Source organism: Sapajus apella, unplaced genomic scaffold, assembly GCF_009761245.1.
Source record: "Sapajus apella isolate SASKATOON/1434 unplaced genomic scaffold, GSC_monkey_1.0 scaffold125, whole genome shotgun sequence".
Lineage (NCBI taxonomy): Eukaryota > Metazoa > Chordata > Mammalia > Primates > Cebidae > Sapajus > Sapajus apella.
In genome coordinates, this window is record NW_022437065.1 from 3,667,030 (window position 1) to 3,684,450 (window position 17,421).

Sequence of the window (17,421 nt, forward strand, 5' to 3'; positions counted from 1 at the left end):
GGCCAGGAATTTGAGACCAGCCTAGCAACACAGTGAGATACACAGAAAATAAAATAAAATGTTAGCCAGGCATGGTGGCACATATCTGTAAGTCCAAGCCACTTGAGAGGCTGAGATGAGTGGATCGCTTGAGCCCAGGAGGTCAAGATGGCAGTGAGCCATGATCATGCCACTGCACTCGAACCTGGGCAACAGAGCAAGACTCTGTCTCAAAAAATAGAAAATAAAACTCCTCTGGACTATGTTAGCCACTTCCTAATTTGTTTGCGATGATTGCTGACATGTTTGAGACCACACCTGACATATTTCAGATCCTTCCTCACATGTTTAAGACCCTTCATGAGTTGTTCTACAGTCTTGCTGACTGTGTGAGAAAATCCTTGACATGGTTGAGACCCTTCCTAGGTAGTTTGGGACCCTGCTTCATCTATTTGCGAAACACCCCGATATAGTTAAGACTCTTTCAGTCGGGTTTCAAATCCTTGGTGACTTGCAGAAGACGATCCTGACATGTTAGAGAACTTTGTTGATTACTTGAGATCCTTCCTCTCTGTGACCCTTCCAAAAGTATTTGAGACCCTTCTTGACTCGTTGAAACTCCCCCTGACAGAGACCCTTCCTGTCTGTTTGAGACCCTTCCGGAGATAACAAAAACTAACTGACAACTGTGATATCCTTCCTGCCATGTTTGAGACAATTTCTGGCTAGTTTGAGACACTTCCTAACATATCTGACCCTTCCTTCCTTGGTTGAGACCATTTGTGACTGTTTGATTCACTTCATTACATGTTTGAGACACATCTTAGGGTATTAGAAATATTGACTGATGTAGTTAATGCCTCCCTGTATGTTTGAAACCCTTTCTGATGAATCTGAGACTCTTCCCATATTATTATTATTATTACTATTTGAGACAGGGTCTTGCTCTGTCGCCCAAGCTGGAGTGCAGCTGCATGATCATAGCTCACTGTAATCTTCACCTGCTGGATTCAAGTGATCCACTCACCTCAGCCTCCCAAGTAGCTGGGACTATAGACATGTGCCATCATGCCAGGCTAATTTTTGTATTTTTAGTAAAGATTGGGTTTTGCCATGTTGCCCAGCCTGGTCTCTAACTCCTGGGTTCAAGTGATTTACCCACCTCAGCCTCCCAAAGTGCTGGGATTACAGGCATGAGCCACTGGGTCCAGCCTCCTCCTGTATTATTGAGAACCTTCCTTGATATATTTAAAACTTGTACTGACTTTGACCCTTTTTCTGACTCATTCAAGACCATACCTGAAGTATCTGAGACTCTTTCAGAGCCTTACTGTGTTAGTCCATTCTCACGTTGCTAATTAAGACATACCCGAGACGGGGTAATTTATAAAGGAAAGAGGTTTAATTGACTCACAGTTCCGCATAGCTGGGGAGGCTTCAGGAAATTTACAATCTTGGCAGAAGGGGAAGCAAACACGTCCTTCTTCACATGGCAGCAGCAAGGACAAATGCTGAGCAAAGTAGTGGAAAAGCCCCTTATAAAACCATCAGATCTCATGAGAACTCACAATCATGGATGTAACCACCCCTGTGATTCAATTACCTCCCACTGGGTCCCTCCCACGACACATGGGATTATGGGAACTACAATTCAAGATGAGATTTGGGTGAGATACAGCCAAACCATATCACTTACTAACATATCTAAAAGGTCTTCTGGGCTGGGTGTGGTGGCTCACACCTGTAATCCTAGCACTCTGGGAGGCAGAGGTGGGCAGATCACTTGAGCTCGAATTCGAGAGCAGTCTGGGCAACATGATGAAACCCATCTCTACTAAAAATACAAAAAATTAGCCAGGCGTGGTGGCAGATGCCTGTGGTCCCAGCTACTCAGTAGGCTAAGGTGGAAGGATTCCTTGAACGCAGGAGGCAGAAGCTGTAGTGAGCTGAGATTCCTTCTTCATTCTTTTGAGATGCTCCCTGATGTATTTGAGACCTTTGCTGTTTAAAACTTTTCCTGTTGACTTTGAGATACATCCTGACAAATGTGAGACCCTTCCCTACTCGCTCAAGACTCTTCCTGATATATTTGAAATCTTTTCTGATTGTTTAAAGCTCTTCTTGAGCTATCTGACATCCGTCTGACATGTCTGAGATCATTCTCGAAGAATATGAAAGTCTTTCTGACTCTAAGACCCTTACTGAAATTTTTAAAACTCTTCCTAACTACATTCAAATACTGTGGAAAGCAAACCAATGAGAGGCTGAAGTGAAGTTAGAGAGGTTACATTCCTATGCAAAGGTCTGATTGGTTGCAGAAGCTACAAAGTTGCACTCCTATGCAAACAAAGATGGCCCACAATCAGTCTGATTGTTTTCGGGAAGCAACCAATCAGAGGTACTTTCGATTTTCCATCTGCCATGCAGAAAAGCCAGGGGTTTGCAAAGGGAGTAGCCTCTGGTCTTTTTGTTACTTAGGTGTGGAAAGTTGGGTTTTTCCTTTCAATTTAGTTCTAGGAAGTCAGCATAAATCGGCCTTAGGTTACCTGCCTCCAGACCCTATTTTCCTGCTTCATGAGACCGTTTCTGGCTTTTTTGACCCCTTCCTGACTCATCTTGAGACCCTTCCTGACATGTCTGAGACTCTCTCAGATGTATTCAAGACCCCTCCATCTTTTTGACACAACATACTGAATTATTTACACCTCAGACTTACTACTTTGAGAAACTTCCTGACTTGTTTGAGATGCTTCCTGATGTGTTTGAGAACTTTCCTTTATGTTCTAGACAGCTCTTGAGAAGTTAAGACACTTTCTCTCATGTCACTTACTGTCAAATACTCGTTCTTTTTTTTTTTTTTTTTTTTTTTTTTTTTTTTTTTTTTTTTGAGACAGAGTCTCACTCTGTTCCCCAGGCTGGAGTACAGTGGTGTGATCCCGGCTCACTGCAACCTCCGCCTCCCAGATTCAAGTGATTCTCCTACCTCAGCCTCCCAAATAGCTTGGATTACAGGCGCGCATCAGAACACTCAACACATTTTTATATTTTTAGTAGAGAAGGGGTTTCACCATGTTGGCCAGGCTGGTCTCAAACTTCCTACCTCAGGTGATGGACTCACCTTGGCCTCCAAAAGTGCTGGGATTACAGATGTGAGCCCCTGCGCCCGGTCCACATATCTTTTTGATATAATGATTTATTTTGCTTGGGGTAGATACCCAAATTACTTCTGGATCATAGGTAATTCTATTTTTAGTTCTTGAGAAATCACTATACTGTTTTCCATAGAGGTTGTACTATTCCCACCAATGGGGTAACTGTTCCCTTTTCTCCACATTCTTGCTCTGTTGCTAAAGCTGGAGTGCAGTGGCATGATCAAAGCTCACTACAGCCTACCTTCTGGGCTCAAGCCATCCTCCCACTTCAGCCTCCCAATTAGCTGGGACTACAAGCACGCACCGCCACGTTCTGCAAATTTTTAAAATTTTTTGTAGAGACAGGATCTGCCAATGTTGCCCAGGCTTGTCTCAAACTCCTGGCTTCAAGCAGTCCTCTCACCTAAGCCTCACAAAGTCTTGGGATTACTGGCGAGCCATTGTGCTCAGCGATTTTTTTTTTTTTTTTTTTTTTAGACAGAGTCTTGCTCTGTCACTCAGGTTGGAGTGCAGTGGTGCAATCTTTGCTCACTGCAACCTCTGCCTCCCAGGTTCAAGCGATTCTCCTGCCTCAGCCTCTCGAGTAGCTGGGACTACAGGCATACAACACCATGCCCAGCCAATTTTTTTTGTATTTTTTGTAGATACCAGGTTTCACCATGTTGATCAGGCTAGTCTCATACTCCTCAAATGATCTGCCCGCCTCAGCCTCCCAAAGTGCTGGGATTACAGATATGAACCACTGCTCCCAGCCATTACCTGCCACTTTCAAGATTTTCTCCTTGTCTTTGGTTTTCAGCATTTTTTCTGGATATGTCTGTTTGTGTGTCACTTTGCATTTATCCTATTTGGAATTCATTGAGTTTCCTATATGTATAAGGTTTCCATCAAATTTAGGAATTTTTCAGCCATTACTTCTTGGAATATTTTTTCTGCTCCTTTATCTCCTCTCCTTCTTGTATTCCTAGTACATTGGCTCAGTGTGCTCAATGGTGGACCACATTTCTGAGGCTCTATTTTTCTTCATTCTATTTTCTCTTTGTCCTTCAGACTGCATAATCTCCATTGATCTATCTTCAAGTTAACTGATTATTTCTTCTCTCAGTTCAAATCTACTTTTGAGCTCCTCTAGTGAATTTTTCATTTCAGTTGTAGTTTCCAACTCTGGAATTTCCATTTTGTTCTTTTTCATAACTTCTAATTCTTTGCTGATATTTCTTATTTGATGGGACACTGCCATCATACCTTCCTTTCCCTCTTTAACCATGATTTCCTTTAATTCTTTGACTATATTTGTAATGGCTACCAAGTAGTTTTTTTCCCATTAAACCTTTGGTTGTTCTCACAGTTTCTGTTTCCTTTTTTCCTGGTGTATGAATCACACTTTTCTGTTTCTTTGTATGTCTTGTAATTTTCTTTGTTGAAAACTGGACATTTTATATATCATAGTAACTCTAGACTAGTCCCCTTGCCCCAGGGCTTGTTATTGTCATTTGCTTGTTTATTTGCTTAGTGACTGGCTGGATTAGTTTAGTGAAGTCTATTTCCTCTGCAGCATGAAGTCCCTAATGTCATTCTTCAGAGAGCAAAGTCTAGGGCAAGAGCAGTCACCCTGGGATGAAAGTGGTTTTAGCAGGGCTCTATCTCTGTCCCTGATCACACTCAGCTGTTAAGTTCCACTAATTACTGGCTGATTGCTCTATTGCTTCAACAATGGTCTAGGGCATAAATTGTTCCCCAGGCTGATCCCATTAAATTCAGACTCCTTTGCAATGATAGTTGTTGAGATCAGTGTTTGAGGTTTGTTCTGACTCTAATAGGGTTACTTTTAGCTGTCACTTTCCCTGGTTCTCTCTGGTAAACTAGTTGGTCTATGGTTTATTTATTTCATTTATTTAATCAACATATTTATTTTGAGACAGAGTCTTGCTTTGCTGTCCAGGTTGGAGTGCAGTGGCATGATCTCAGCTCACTGCAACCTCTGCTTCCTGGATTCAAGCTATTCTCCTGCCTCAGCCTCCCAAGTAGCTGGGATTACAGGCACACATCATCACACCCGGCTAATTTTTGCATTTTTGTAAAGACAGGGTTTCACCATGTTGCCCAGGCTGCTCTTGAACTCCTGAGCTCAAGCAATCCTCCTGCCTTGGCCTCCAAAGTGCTGGGATTACAGGTATGAGCCACTGCACCTGGCCTTCTCAGTCTCCTCTTAATTGCATTCCACCAAAACCTCCATTGTTCTTGAGAGCTTCCTTAGGCTTTAACTTCCCCACAACATGTTTCAAATAAAGGTAGTTGCTTTGGGAAGAGCTTCAGAATCCTGTGTTTTATGGCATGCCTATCCCTCTGTCAGAGGCATGTGAACCACAGCAACTCTATCTTGAATAGGAGCTGGGTAAAATGAGGCTGAGACCTACTGGGCTGTGTTCCCAGATGGCTAAGGCATTCTAAGTCACAGGATAAGATAGAAGGTTGGCAAAAGGTCTGGTCATAAAGATCGTGCTGATAAAACAGGTGCAGTAAAGCCTGCTAAAACCTACCAAAACTAAGATGGCGACAAGAGTGACCTCTGGTCATCCTCACTGCTATACTTCTGCCAGTGCCATGACAGTTTACAAATGCCATGGCAACATCAGAAAGTTATCCTATATTGTCTAAAAAGTGGAGGCATGAATAATCCACACATTGTTTAGCATACCATCAAGAAATAACCATAAAAATGGGCAACCAGCAGCTCTCGGCGCTGTTCTGTCTATGGAGTAGCCATTCTTTTATTCCTTTACTTTCTTTTTTTTTTTTTTTTTAATAGAGACGGGGTTTCATTGTGTTAGTCAGGATGGTCTTGATGATCTGACCTTGTGATCCACCCACCTCAGCCTCCCAAAGTGCTGGGATTACAGGCATGAGCCAACCCGCCCAGCCTTATTCCTTTACTTTCTTAATAAACTTGCTTTCACTTTACTATATGGACTCACCCTGAACTCTTTCTTGCATGAGATCCAAGAACCCTCTCTGGGGGTCTGCATCGGGACCCCTTTCCTGTAACACCTCTGGGCAACATTTTGGAGCTGTGGCTCCAGAGTTTGGAGAAGGGAGATTGACAGACTTCTGAGCAACACCTCCACTTTAGGAGCTGGGCACTGCGCAGGGGCGTGGGGGAGCGTAGTGGGGATAGTTTCTTGTCTATTTTGTGTGCGTCTTCTTGCATGGAACCTCTGCCATACTAACAAGCTGAGGTAAGCATGATCAGGGCTCCAGCGTTCTCAATGCAATGCACCTGAGGTAGAACCGACACTCAAGGAATGGGGGCCGTGTAGAACATCGGAGCCTTTTCTCTCAGCCTCACTCACCTGGAACACCTCTGCAACAGGTACCTAGGGGATGGAATAATAAATGCTGAAGTTCTGCCCCTCCTGGGAACATACAGTAGACTGTGATTGGGAGACTGGGAGAGAGGGAGCCCTGAGTCCTTGGCTGCACCTGCCTGGAGTAGAATGTCCATCTGCTAAGCAGGAAACGGGAGAGTGGGAGCTTGTGGTTCAAACACCACTAGGCTGTCACTGTTCTCACCAAGTTTTAGTAGATTTTCTCGAACGAATGTTTCTTTATTTGCTCTATGCTCTTAGGACCATTTCCAGATACTTTAAATGGTGGTTTTAAAAATAAATATCACAGTTTCGAGGAGAAGCAGGTGTGCAAAGCTCCTCGTGATGCCATTCCAGAAGAACTCCCAAAAAGAGTTTTAATGATCTCAGGTAGGGTCTTAAACAGACAAGAAAGGCCTCCGATCTGTCAGGAACAGTCTCAAACAACTCAGGAAGTGTCTCAAACATGTCAGAACAGATTTAATATTTGTCAGGCAGAATTTTAAATAGGCCAGGAAGGGTCTTAAACACAGAGGAGGACTCTAGAATACTTCAAGAATGTGACAAACAAGTCAGGAACAGCCTCAGAGACATTCAGAGGAGTCAGAAATACATGACAAAGAGTTCCAACTGCTTGAAGAAGGGTCTCAGCAACTCAGGAAAGGTCTAAACATGTCAGGAATGGCCTCAGAGTCAGCAGGGGCTTCAAATATGTTGGGTCTCAAATATGTGAAAAATGCCTCAAAAAGACAGAAAGAAACTCACACAGCAGGAATCACCTCAAACCAGTCAAGAAGGATATCAGGATACTTAGAATTTTAAATTTGTCAGTAGGGTTCTCAAACAGATGAAAAGGGTCTCCAATATGCCAGAAAGGTTTTAAATATGTCAGCAAGGGTCTCCAACAAGTAAAAAGGAGTTCAAGCAAGTCACAAAGGGTCCCAAATATGTCAGGAAAAGTCTCAATCAGACAGGAAGAGACTCATGCAAAAAGAATTGAATACAAGTCATGGAATGTCTCAAACATTTCAGAAACAGCCTTACTTTTGTCAGGTGGTATTTCAATGTATCTGATGGGGTCTCATAGACAGAAAGAGTCTCATGTCAGTAAGGGTCTCAGAAAAGTCAGGAAAGATTTCAAATATGTCAAGAAGGGTCTCAGTATGTTAAACAGTCTCAAATATGTCAGAAAGGGTCTCAAACATTAAAAAAAAAAAGGCTCAAATAGTAAGAGTTTCAAACGTGTTTCAAATAACTCAGGAAGGGCCTCAAACATCTCAGAAACTACTTCACCTACATAAAAAGGGTCTCAAATACATTGGGTAGTTTCCCAAAAAAGTTGAGAAAGTCCCCAAAGCAGTCAAGAAGAACTTTATTTTTTATTATTTACATATTTATTTTTTGAGACAGAGTCTCACTCTGTTGCCCAGGCTGGAGTGCAGTGGCATGATCTCAGCTCACTGCAACCTCTGCTTCCTGGATTCAAGTGATTCTCCTGCCCCAGCCTCCCGAGTAGCTGGGATTATACGCATGTGCCACCACGTCCGGCTAATATTTGTATATTTAGTGGAGACGGGGTTTCTCCATGTTGGTCAGGCTGGTCTCAAACACCTGACCTCAGGTGACCCACCCGCCATGGCCTCCAAAAGTGCTGGGATTACAGGCATGAGCCACCGCGTCTAGCCAATAAGGCTTTCAAACAGGGGAAGAGTCTTCAATATGTCTGGAAAGTCCCCAAACACATGGGAAAGCATGTCAAGCAAGCCATAACGCTCAAAAATGTGTCCAGAAGGGCCCCCAAATAGTCAGAAAAGATCTCAGACACGTTAGGAAGGGTTTCTACAAACCAGGAAGTGTCTTAAACAAGTCAAGAGGAGTCTCAAATATATCACAAAGGGTCTCCAACTGGATGGAAATGCCTCCAACACTCAGGAAAGTTCTCAGGTCTGCTAGGAATGGTCTCAACAGCATCAAGTGTCTCACATGCTAGGAAGCATCTCAAACAATTCAGGAAGAGTCTCAAATACATCCGAAACGGTCTCAACTGGACAGGGAGAATTTCAATGTGTCAGGAAGAGGCTTAATCCATCAGGAAGAGTCTCAAACAAGTCATTAAGTATCTCAACCACGTCAGGGAGGGTCTCAAATTGCTAAGAATCTCAAACAAAAGGAAGAGTCTCAAATAGTCAGAAAAGATCACAAACACATCATAACATTTCTCTGATGAGTCTGGAGAGTTGCCAAGATGACAAGATGTTCTCAAAATGGTCTAGGCGTATCTAGAGTAGTAGAGATTATTATTATTATATTATTATTATTATTTTGAAATAGAGTTTTTCTCTTGTTGCCCAGGCTGGAGTGCAATGGCATGATCCCAGCTCACCATAACCTCTGCCTCCTGGGTTCAAGCAATTCTCCTGCCTCAGCCTCCCAAGTAGCTGGGAGTACAGGCATGCGCCACCACGCCTGGCTAATTTTGTATTTTTAGTAAAGAAAGGGTTTCTCCATGTTGGTCAGGCTGATCTCGAACTCTCGAACTCAGGTGATCTGCCCACCTCGGCTTCCCAAAGTGCTGGGATTATGAGCCACCACGCCCAGCCGAGAATATTATTTAATACACAAGGAAGGTCTCAAATCTGTTCCTAACAGTCTTAAGAAGTCAGGACAGGTCTTAAATATGTCAGGAAGTATTTCAAAGTTGAAAGTTATTGGGAAGGTTTTTTTGTAATATATATATTTTTTTATTTCCATAGGGTTTTGGAGAACAGGTGGTATTTGGTTACATGAGTAAGTTCTTTTTTTTTTTTTTTTTTTTGAGATGGAGTTTCGCCCTTGTTACCCAGGCTGGAGTGCAATGGCGCGATCTCGGCTCACCGCAACCTCCGCCTCCTGGGTTCAGGCAATTCTCCTGCCTCAGCCTCCTGAGCAGCTGGGATTACAGGCACGCGCCACCATGCCCAGCTAATTTTTTGTAGTTTTAGTAGAGACGGGGTTTCACCATGTTGACCAGGATGGTCTTGATCTCTTGATCTCGTGATCCACCCGCCTCGGCCTCCCAAAGTGCTGGGATTACAAGCGTGAGCCACCACGCCCGGCCGAGTAAGTTCTTTAGTGGTGATTTGTCAGATTTTGGTGCGCCCATCGCCCAAGCAGTATACACTGAACCCAATTTGCAGTCTTTTATTTCTCATACCCTTCCCACCCTTCCTCCTGAGTCCCCAAAGTTTATTGTTTCATTCTTATGCCTTTGTATCCTCATAGCTTAGCTCCCACTTATAAGTGAGAATATACAATGCTTGGTTTTCCATTCCTGAGTTACTTCACTTAGAATAATAGTCTCTAATCCCATCCAGGTTGCTGTGAGTGCCATTATTCTGTTTTATAACTGAGTAGTATTCCATCATATATATATATATATATATATATATATATATATATATCACAGTTTTTTCATCCACTCATTGATTGATGGGCATTTGGGCTGGTTCCATATTTTTTGCAATTGTGAATTGCTATAAACATGCGTGTATAAGTATCTTTCATATAATGACTTCTTTTCCTCTGGGTAGATACCCAGTAGTGGAATTGCAGGATCAAATGGTAGTTCCACTTTTATTTCTTTAAGTAATCTCCATACTGTTTTTCACAGGGGTTGTTCTAGTTTACATTCCCACCAGCAGTGTAGAAGTGTTCCCTTTTCACCACATCCACGCCAATAGAATTTTTTTTTTTTTTTTTGAGACAGAGTTTCCCTCTTGTTGCCCAGGCTGGAGTGTAATGGCGCGATCTTGGCTCACTGCAACTTGCACCACCCAGGTTCAAGCGATTCTCCTGCCTCAGCCTCCTGAGTAGCTGGGATTATAGGCATGTGCCACCATGCCCAGCTAATTTTGAATTTTTAGTAGGTTTCTCCATGTTGGTCAGGCTGGTCTCGCCTCAGCCTCCCAAAATGCTGGGATTACAGGTGTGAGCCACCATGCCCAGCCATAATTGTTATTCATATATAACTTGCATAGAGTAAAAATTACCACTTGTAAGTGTACAATTCAGTGGTTTCTTGAATATACACAAGTTTGTGCAACCTTCACCACTATCTAACTCCAGAATATTTTCATCGCCCTAGAAAGAAACCCCCATGCCCCTTAGCAGTCATTCCCCACCCCTCCCTACTCTCAGTCAGTGGTAACAACTAATCTATTAATACTTTTTGTCTCTACGGATTTGCCTATTCTGGACATTCCACATAAATGGAATCATACACTATGTGGCCTTTTTTGTCTGGCTCCCTTCTCTTAGTATAATGTTTCCAAGATCCATGTAGGTAGTAACATATATTGGTACTTCATTCCTTTTTATGGCTGAATAATAATCCATTGTATGGATATACCACATTTTATTTATCCATTTACTAGTTGATGGATGTTTGGGTGGTTTCCACCTTTTGGCTATTATTAATACTGCCGCAATGAACATTTGAAAACAAGTTTTTGTGTGAACATAAATTTTCATTTCTCTTGGGAAATTCCATCTAGGAGTAGAATTGTTGGGTCATGCAGTAAGGAAGAGTTTTCATCACCTCAGGAAAGGTCATAGATAAAAAAAAAGAAGGATCTTGATCATACAGGAAGGATTCAAATACATCAGGAAGTGTCTCACGCATGTCATAAACACTCTCAAAGACAAAGGCGGTGTCTCCAAATACATTATAAATAGTATCAAATGACTTGGTAATAGTCTCAAGGTAGTCAGGAAGATTTCAAAATGTCAGTACCTGAGATGAACATTGTAAATATCCCACAAAAGGATATCAAAATTAAAGCAACAGTATCAATCAATCAGTAAAGCTCAGCTCATAATTCTGTTAAGAAGAGTCTTGCTTTCCGCTCAGCTATTTTCCTGCGCAGGAGCCGCAGGGCCATAGGCAGCCATAGTGCCCAGCTGGAACGGCATGATCTTGAAACCCCACTTCCACAAGGACTGGCAGGGGCACGTGGCCACGTGGTTTAACTAGCTGGCCCAGAAGATCCTCAGACGTTAAGGCTCAGCAAGCCAAGGTGCACCACATTGCCCCGCAGCCTGCATCTCAGGGGCCCATCCAGCCCATGTGCTCTGCCCCACAGTTCGGTACCACACGAAGGTGTGCACTGGCTGCGGCTTCAGCCTGAAGGAGCTCCGGGCGGCAGGCATTCACAAGAAGGTGGCCCGGACCATTGGCATTTCTGTGGATCCAGGGATCCACCGAGTCCACCGAGTCCCTGAAGGCCAACATGCAGCAGCCGAAGGAGGACGGCTCCAAACTCATCCTCTTCCCTAGGAAGCCCTCAGCCCCAAAGAAGGCAGACAGTTCTGCTAAAGAGCTGAAACTGGCCACCCAGCTGACAGGACCCGTCATGCCCATCCGGAATGTCTGTAAGAAGGAGAAAGCTCGAGTCATCACTGAGGAGGAGAAGAGTTTCAAAGCTTTCGCTAGTCTCCACATGGCCAGTGCCAACGCCCGGCTAGTCAGCATACAGGCAAAAAGAGCCAAAGAAGCTATAGAACAGGATGTTGAAAAGAAAAGGATAAAGCCCTCTTGGGGACATGCAATAAATCAGCAGTCATGCTGGGAAAAAAAAAAAAGAAAGAAAGAAAGAAAAGAACAGTCTCAAAAAATAACAGAAAGGGTTTCAAATAGTTAGGAAAGGTAGCAACGTCAGGAAGTCTCAAATATATCAGGAGTCATCTTCCTCACACAAGAAGAGTCCAAATAGTTCAGATAGGCATTTAACATGGCAGTAGAAGACTCCAATAAGGTAAGAGTGTGAAACTAGGAAAGAAAGGTCTCACATTTGTCAGGTGGAGTTTAAAATACGTCTCTAGCTGGGGCGTGGTGGCTCATGCCTGTAATCCCAGCATTTTGGGAGGCCAAGGTGGGTGGATCACCTGAGGTCAGGAGTTCAAGACCAGCCTGGCCTACAAGGTGAAACCCTGTCTCTATTAAAAATGCAGAAATTAGCTGGGTGTGGTGGTGGGCACCTGCTGTAATCCCAGCTACTCCAGAGGCTGAGGCAGAAGAATCTCTTGAACCTGGGAGATGACGGAGGCTGCAGTGAGCCAAGATTGTGCCACCGCACTCCAGCCTGGGCAACAGAGCAAGACTCCGTCTCAAAAAAATAATAAATAAATAAATAAAATGTGTCTCTAATAATTCTAACTAGATAGGCAAAATTAAGAAGAGTCTCAAATATATTAGGAGGAGTCTCAAAACTGTCAAGAAGTGTCTTAAACATGTCAGAAAGGGTCATAAATAGAGAGAAAATGTCTGAAGTCCTCACAAATGATCTCAAACAAATCAGGAACAGTTCCAAAGTAGTCAGGAAGAGTTTCAAATAGGTCAGCAAGGGTCTGGAATGAAGAGTAACAGTCTCAAATACTCGGGGAAGGTCACAAATACATCAAGAAGTCTTAAGCTTGCCAGGAAGAATCTCAAACAATTAAGTACAGGTTTCAATCATGTCAGGGAGGATCACAAGCAATCAAGAAAAGTCTCATGCCAGTCAGAAAGGATTTGGAACATTCTTCAGGGAGGGCCTCAACATCATCAGGAAGAGTCTCATTATGTCAGAATGTGTTTCAAACATTACAGAGAGTGTCACAAAGAGAGAAGGGTCTGTAATGCATTATGAATTCTCTCAAGCCAGACTGGAAGTTTTCTCAAAGTAGTCAGGAAGAGCTTTTAAATTTGTCAGCAAGGGGCCAGGTGTGATGACTCATGCCTGTAATCCCAGCACTTTGGGAGGCTGAGGCGAGTGGATTACTTAAAGTCAAGAGTTCGAGACCAGCCTGGCCAACATGGCGAAATGCCGTCTCTACTAAAAATACAAAAATTAGGGCCAGGCATGGTGGCTCATGCCTGTAATCACAGCACTTTCAGAGGCCGAGGTGGGTGGACCACCTGAGGTCAGGAGTTTGAGACCAACCTGGCCAACATGGCGAAACCTCATCTCTACTAAAAATACAAAAATTAGCCGGGCATGATGGTGGGCACCTGTAATCCCAGCTACTCGGAAGGCTGAGGCATGAGAATAGTTTGAACCTGGGAGGTGGAGTTTACAGTGAGCTGAGACCGCACCATTGCACTCCAGCCTGGGCAACAGAGTGAGACTCCATCTCAAAAAAAAAAAAAAATTAGTCGGGCATGGTGGCACACACCTGTAGTCCTACCTACTCAGGAGACTGAAGTATGAGAATCACTTGAACCTCGGAGGCAGAGGTGGCAGTGAGCCAAGATTGCACCACTGCACTCCAGCCTGGTCAACAGAGCAAGACCCTGTCCCAAACAAAAATAAAAATAAAATAAATAAATTTGTCAGCAAGGGATCCAAACATGTAGGAAAGTGTCTCAAGGAAGTCAGAAAAGATCTCTAATATACTAGGAAAAGTCACGAAGGCTCTTAAACCTGTCAGGAAGCGTGTTAAATATGTCACGGCCAGGTCAGGTGGCTCATGCCTATAATCCCAGCACTTTGGGTGGTTGAGATGAGCAGATCGATTGAGGTCAGGAGTTTGAGATAAGCCTGGACAACATGTCAAGATCCTGTCTCTACAAAAAATACAAAAATTAGCCAGGCATGGTGGTACATGCTTGTAGTCCCAGCTACTTGGGAGGCTGAGGCAGGAGAATCACCTGAGCCTGGGAGGTTGAGGCTATAGTGAGCTGTGATTGTGCCACTGCACTCCAGCCTGGGCAACAGTGCAAGACCCTGTCTTGAAATTTTAAAATGTTGCAGCTGAGTGTGGTGGCTCATGACTATAACCCCAGAACTTTGGGAAGCCGAGGCAGGCAGATCATTTGAAGTCAGGAGTTCAAGACCAGCCTGGCCAACATGGTGGAACCCTATCTCTACTAAAATACAAAAATTATTACAGGTGTTCGTCACCGGGTGTGGTGACGAACACCTGTAATCACAGCTACTCGAGAGGCTGGGGAATGAGAATCGCTTGAATCCAGGAAGCGGAGATTGCAGTGAGCCAAAATGGCGGCCACTGCACTCCAACCTAGGCAATAAAGGAAGGCTCAGTCTCAGCACAAACAAACAAACAAAAATGTCGCAAAGGTTCTCTAACACATTAAACAGTCTCAAACACATTGAAAGCAGTCTCAAATATGACAGAAAAGGACTCAAGCTTGTCAGGAAATATCCAGAACAGAGAGGAAGAATTTCATATACATGAGGAAGCATTACAAATAGGTAGGGAGGTTTCTCAAAGTAGGAAGAGTTACAAAAGGGTCAGTAAAAGTCTTAAATAGAAATGGAGTGCCCCTGATACAACCTAGCACGTCAGCATGTCAGAAATGATCTCCAACTGTCAGGAGGGGCCTCAAAAAAAATCAGAAAGAAACTCACATACATCAGGAAGAGTGGCAAACTATCAGGAAGTGTTGCAAACAGAGAGGAAGGGTCACATGCATCAGGAATCTTCTCAAACGAGAAGGCCTCAAAATAGTCAGGAAGAGTATTAAGTATGCAAATAAAGGGCGCCAAAAGAGAGAAAAAGACCTAAACACCTCAGGAATGCTGTCAAACTTGTCAGGAAAGGTTTCAGGTAAGTTGGGAAAGGTCTTAGGCAAGTCAGAGACGATTCCTAATAGAGCAGAAAGTCACAAAGTATTTATGGATGCTTGGCCGGGCGTGGCGGCTCCCGCCTGTAATCCCAGCACTTTAGGAGGCCAAGGTGGGCGAATCACTTAAGGTCAGGAGTTCGAGACCACCCTGGCCAACATAGTGAAACCCCATCTCCACCAAAAATATGAAAAATTAGCCGGGTGTGGTAGTGTGCACGTGTAGTCCCAGCTACTTGGGACTTCGGGAGGCCAAGGCTGGTGGATCACCTGAGGTCAGGAGTTCAACACCAGCCTGGCCGACATGGTGAAACCCCATCTCTATTAAAAATACAAAAATTAGCTGGGCGTGGTGGCAGGCACCTGTGATCCCAGCTACTTGGGAGGCTGAGGCAGGAAAATGACTTGAACCTGGGAGGCAGAGGTTGCAGTGAGCCCAGACAGTGCCACTGCCCTCCAGCCTGGGCTACAGAGTGAGACAGAAAAAAAGAAAGAAAGAAAGAAGGAAAGAAGGAAAAGAAGGAAGGAAGGAAGGGAGGAAGGGAGGAAGGAAGGAAGGAAGGAAGGGGAAAAGGAAGGTTCTCAAACCATCAAGAATGATTACATAAAGATAAGCAGAGTTTCAAATATGTCATAATGGTCTCGAACAGTCAGGAAATGTCTCAAAGACAGCAAGAAAATTCTCAAAGACATCAGAAAGAAGAGCAAACATGTCAGAACAGTCTCAAACATAGGACAAGTCTCAAACAAACTAGGAATGGCCTCAAACGCATCAAGAAGTATCTCCAACAAGCCACGATGTATCTCAAAACAGAGAGAAAATATCTCAAATGCTTCAGGAACAGTCACATATGTGTCAGGAACGGTCTAAAATATGTCAAGAAGAGTTATGCATGTCAGAAAAGGCTTCAAAAACACCAGAGGAGGGCCCCAAAATCATCGGGAAGTCTCAAATACACTCGAAAGAGTCTCAAACATGACAGGAAGTGTCTTGAACATGACAGGGAGTGTTCCTAAGAGAGAGGAAGAGTCTGGAATCTATTACAAATTCTCTCAAACCAGAATGGAAGGATCTCACAGTAGTCAGGAAGAGCATTACATTTTCCAATAAGGGTCAGTAATGGTCTGATACGGTTTGGCTGTGTCCACACCCAAATCTAGAATTGTAGCTCCCATAATGCCCATGTGCTGTCGGAGGGACCCAGTGGGAGGTAACTGAATCATGAGGGTGGGTCTTTTCCATGCTGTTCTCTTGATAGTGAATAAGTCTCACAAGATCTGATGGTTTTCAAAGGGGAGTTAACTTTGCTCCTCCTTTGCCTTCCACCATGATTGTGAGCCCCCCACCCCCAGCCATGTGGAACTGTGAGTCCATTAAACCTCTTTCCTTTAAAAATTACCTAGTCTCGGGTATGTCTTTGTTGGCAGCATTGAGAACAAACTGATACATGATCTCATATACATCCAGAAAGGTTTTAACATTTCAGCAAGAGACATAAATGAGTTGGCAGGCAACTCAAGCATCAAAAAATGTCTCTAACATGTCACAAAGAGTGAGAAGCCGGCCGGGCGCGGTGGCTCAAGCCTGTAATCCCAGCACTTTGGGAGGCCGAGGCGGGTGGATCACGAGGTCAAGAGATCGAGACCATCCTGGTCAACATGGTGAAACCCCGTCTCTACTAAAAATACAAAAAATTAGCTGAGCATGGTGGTGCATGCCTGTAATCCCAGCTACTCAGGAGGCTGAGGCAGGAGAATTGCCTGAACCCAGGAGGCGGAGGTTGCGGTGAGCCAAGATCGCGCCATTGCACTCCAGCCTGGGTAACATGAGTGAAACTCCATCTCAAAAAAAAAAAAAGAGTGAGAAGCCTCAGATAGGCTTAGGAAAGTCTTAAATATGTTATAAACTTCTCAAATATAAGGAGGGTCTCAAACACATCAGAAGGAGCCTAAACATGTTAGGAAGTGTCTGAGTCTGCTCAGGGTCTTATCTAGAAGGGAGATAGGAAGGATCTCTATTTCATCAGCAGTCCTCTCAGACAAGTCTAGAAGGGCTCAAAGTAGTCAGCAAGAGCTTTAAATATGTCAGTAAGTGTCTCAAAAGGAGAGTGAGAGACACCACAAATACCTTCAGATAGGTCTTGAACATGTCAGAAAAGAGATCTAATATGCCAGTTAGAGTCTCAAACAAATCATGAAGGATGTCAAACATATCAGGAAGAAATTTAAATACAAAAGGAAGGTTTTTGAATACGTCAGAGAGCCTCAAACATGACAGGAAAGGTCTCAACTTCTCAGAAAGTTTTTAGAAGAACAATGAAGG

General features: G+C 43.7%; 1 pseudogene across 1 annotated transcript; it reads left to right on the forward strand.

Moving 5' to 3' along the window:
• Positions 1-269: 269 nt before the first annotated feature.
• On the forward strand, positions 270-12,174 carry LOC116539030 (annotated as a pseudogene). Its single transcript, XR_004263896.1, has 2 exons — positions 270-368; positions 11,418-12,174. The product of XR_004263896.1 is annotated as a 60S ribosomal protein L13 pseudogene (transcript).
• The last annotated feature ends 5,247 nt before the right edge of the window (positions 12,175-17,421 follow it).